Below are 5,000 nucleotides of genomic sequence, written 5' to 3' on the forward strand. Positions count from 1 at the left end.
GAGAATTGTCATTGTTATTTTTATCATTATCGTTATCATCATAATCATCTTTGATATTATCATTATTATTATTATTATCATTATTTTCATTATTATTGTTATTATTTCATTATTATTATTATTATTATTATTATCATTATTATTATTATTATTATTATTATTATTATTATTATTGCTACTACTACTGCTACTATTGTTACCATCATCATTATTATTATTATCATTATTATTATTATTATCATCATTATGTACAATAATACATAAAACTAAAAGACATCTTTAAAAATGTTCCTTACCTGAACTCATAGAAATAATATGTAAAAATAGGTAAAGTAATCAATACGTAGATTAAGAAATAGAAGAAAAATATTATTGACGGAAATGATAGACTAGAGAAAGAAGGAAAAAGAAGTTCTTAGTAGGAGAGAGGAAAAAAGCCTGTGCAATGGTGCGACCTCACGTAAGGAAACCTTGATATATTCGTTAACATTCTGTGTATGTATATATATATATATATATATATATATATATATATATATATATATATATATATATATATATATCATTACTTAAGAATAAGAAAAATGAAGGATGAAACTTGCTGTGTGAGATATGCAAAACGGGTTAATTCTTTGAATCTAGATGATTCACCTTCAATGTTGATAATTCCTTTATTTCCTCTGTCCGTTTCAGGATAAGTCTCGAGAAATGTCTGGAGTTCACAAGAGGAAACATATTCAGAGTATATAGGTGGGCAAAGTCACACAGCATGGCGAGTGTTTCCTCGCAGTCGTCAGCGAAGGCAGTGAACAGTACACAAGGTAATTTTCCATTCGCTCTGTCTTTGTTTCTTTTTTGCAAGTCATATATTGTTAGGTGAAGTGAATTTTTGACTAATATTGGACTACACTCTCTTTTATTTACACTATTTACCTTTAATTGCATTGGATGTATCGTCTCTGCCTTAATGTCTCTTGAAGTAAAAATAACCTTCATTAGATTGTCGCCCTCCGAGATATCAAGAAGCTAGTCTCAAGTCTAAACATTAGCATAAACTTAAATCTTGCAATAAATTGACAACGGTTCCTGAAAGACAAAGGAAGAGCAGTTTATCTCTGCTGTATAGACAATGGCATGTCCACCGTTTTGAGATGCACTGCTTTTGCTATTGGCTGGAGAGGCTTGACTATTGCTTGGTAAAAGTGACATGCAGAAATTCAGGCACAATCTAAATACAGCAATTGCCTGAATACCTAGTAAAATACATGTTCACCTGCTTCCTGCTTCCTGTTTTCAATAAACGAATAAATGTCAAAGGATTATTTCTAATATGGTAAGAAAAAATGAGTATAAAACACCCAAGTAGTTCCATGGATCATATAGTCGGGGATGCCTAAACATGTCACTCGGAAAGATTGACCCTGTGAGGAATAAAGATAGTTCTTAGCATTGGAGATCACACAGACCTTTATTCTCTGTTAATTCACTTATCATCCCCAGTATTTTCACGGGACTGATGGCCATTTCCAGAGATGTCTGCCATAAATACAAGGGAAAGATCAGTCAAGGTGGTTTCCCGTTGCCTTCCCTGACAGTGTTTTTATTGAGACACCGTCTCTAGAAGGGCTGCCAGCAAAAGATAAAGAATTCCCTCTACCCTTATTTCTATTCATCCCATAGATGGGACCCTGACAGGTGTGAGCAATAGTGGCTGAGAGGTGGCTCCATACAGGACTAGAATCGTACTACCGGATGCAGTAGTAGTACGTATGTGTGTGTGTAAAGAGAGAGAGAGAGAGAGAAAGAGAGAAGTATTTGTGTGTATGTATATATATATATATATATATATATATATATATATATATATATATATATATATATATATATATATATATGTATATATATATATATATATTCGTATAGGGAAAGAGAGAATGAATAAGAGAGACAGAGACAGACATAGACACAGACAGATAAAGAGAGGCAGACAGAAACACAGATAATGAACTTGTTTTCGACCTAACTCTAGTATTGTTTTCCTAGGATGAACTGGACCGTTTTCTGCGTATTGTTAGGGATTGGCTGTTTTTGTCATGGTACGTACTGAAAAAGCTGCTATTGTTACTCGTTTCTCCTTCCTTTTGTAACTATTGGTCAATATGTGATGAACGTATTTTTCTCCCTGTTTCAGCTTTGCACCATTCTCTTTAATCAGCATCACAGCTGCAGTTAACTATACAGTAGGTTTTGCTTACGAATGATCTAAATTTGGGTTTTATGCCTATAGCTTCGACAATAGAAATAATGTTACATTGGTCTCACTAATGATGTCGGACTTTGGTGCTGCATGTAAAGTAAATAAAAAAAGGAATGTCACAACTTGTTATCTGTATATTCATTTCATACATTAAGTCTACGCATTATCATATCTATAGATCTTTCATACTACATATCACGAACTCACCCCCACCCCTTTAATTGCAGTACAGGTTACTCAATAAAATTATAAATTATTATCTGTATATCTTCTTTTTGTTTCTTTTTATTCATTATTTGTACCCCCCCCCCCCCATTACTGCATATGTTCTTTCTTTATCTATTTATTAATTTGTATTTTTTTTCTCTTATTTTTTTCTTCATCTATTTATTAATTTATCTTAGTTTTTCTCTTATTTGCAACCTTCAGATTACCTGCATATATTAATTTAGTTTTTTTTTATTTTTCCTCGCTATTTACAACGCCCCCATCCCCTCCAGCTCGCGAAGAAGCGAAGGAACGTTTCATCGTCGCCCGCTCCACCAGGACGGACTTAAGCCTCATCACGTCCACCACCACGGTGCCTTATACATGCATTTCCGGCTTCCTTCCGGCCGTTGTTTGCAGGCGGCGCTTCAGACGGGCAGCACTGAAATACGTTTCCAACGCCGGTTCCGAGTATGTGGTGTTATTGTTGTGTTTTTCATACTTTAATATGTCGCTTTACACTGGATACGTTTACAGCAAGGATACTAGAGCACATAGATGTACATTGACGCATTTATGTCGTCCTTGTAATCCAACTATCAATTCCGCATGGTATAACTTGACAACATTATGGCGATCTGATTCATCCATCGTTAGTTTCAGAGTCAACAATGACTACAATGTCACAGTAAATTCCCTTTACTACAGCCTCAAAACATCAGTCAAAGGCATCAATTAAAACCATTGGTTTTTTCCCTCAGTCCGGCCTTAGACAGCTCGATGGACCCGGAAACCGACGCTAAAACAGAACCCGATCGCCAACCACGAGCCGTTGTGACAGTCTGGTCGACCGTGTCCTCCACCTTCACCGTCACCTCGACCTCCACCAACAACGCCACCACAATCTTCGTCTCCTACCTTTGTTCAGTAATGGGGTCAAACCCTCCTTCACAGTGTTAAGGCCTGATTTGTAAAACAATAGGTGTCAATGAAAGCTTACGTCGACTTTGATAGGATTGTTTTCACTGTAGTGCGTATGGTAGAGATCAAAAGGATTGCGCGGTCATCTTTGTAAACTCTCTCACCTTCTATCTCTCTCTTTCTCTCTCTCTCTCTCTCTCTCTCTCTCTCTCTCTCTCTCTCTCTCTCTCTCTCTCTTTATATATATATATATATATATATATATATATATATATATATATATATATATAATATATACATATATATATATATATATATATATATATATATATATATATATATATATATATATATATATATATATATGCATAATACATAAATACAGGTTATTTCCTTAGGAATCTCAAACGATACTGTCTTTCAAAGATGATTGAGTTTATGCTTCATGTATTTTAATTGATGCTTTATGTGTTTTAATTAATGAGCTTACATGATTAAAGTTGCATCATATTCTATTGGATTTTACTTCAAGACTACAGATGCCGTCTTTTTCCGATATGATACTCTATTTCTGGAAACTCTTACTATAAAAAAAACAAGTATGGTGATTCGATATTTTTGAAAAGAAATATTATAAATACACCAATTATGAGTAAAAATAGGATAATTTCTGCAACGATGAAAGTAGTCTCGATGGCGTATTATTTGCCCACTGTACAGATGCACCTGTTTACCGTTGCTAATCAGTCACTGCTGTACCGCGTTTGCCTTGCCATTAATGCAGTGGCAATGCCCTTTTTTGATTCCAGCTTCGCAAAGCAATCTCTCAAAGATATATCCAGCAAAATAATAATAATAATAATAATAATAATAATATTATTATTATTAAGAATGATAATAACAATAATAATAACAAATAATAGTCCTGATTTGCCTGAAAAGGTGTGACCATAGTATATTGCATTAGAATTTGCTATTTTGCCTAAGGCATTCGTCTTATATGCAGCTGTGTGATGTGTCATTGATTACTTCTCAATGATTCATTTGACATATATAAATCAAAGAACTAGGCAGACGAGGAAAGAAACAAAATCGAAATTCGTCAAGAGTCAAATTCATGGGAAATGGAGGGCCGTGCTTCCTTAAAAGGTCTAGGGCACGAGAGTTTTCCTTGCAAAATTGCTTTGTTGCCATGTTGGTGAGGACACACCCGTTGCAAGCGTCATCCATAGCGAAACTGAATTTCATTTTTTTTCTCTCAAACGTCACACTCTCCACCCATACAGCGGGTCCCCCCACACCCCTCCCCATCCCCACAGTGGCGCGTGGCACCAGAAACATCAACATTCGCCATAAAAAAACGCAGGATTACGAGATCAATTAGGAGATTATCTCCGTTATTTTTCCTTTGCGGAGATAACGTACTGAGAAGAAGTGTTTTAAATGGATGTGTTTTATCGATATCCGGTGTCAAAAATGAGGTAAGCTCACCCAGACTAATAACGAAAATTGACCCAAACTGGGATAGGATAAATAAGTAAGGAAATGTAGACAAGCATGATATATAAATAGGAGGAACAAGTAATCCAAAATCCCATGTGCATTCCTTCAATCG

This window comes from Penaeus monodon, chromosome 5, assembly GCF_015228065.2.
Source record: "Penaeus monodon isolate SGIC_2016 chromosome 5, NSTDA_Pmon_1, whole genome shotgun sequence".
In the NCBI taxonomy this organism is placed as follows: Eukaryota; Metazoa; Arthropoda; class Malacostraca; order Decapoda; family Penaeidae; genus Penaeus; species Penaeus monodon.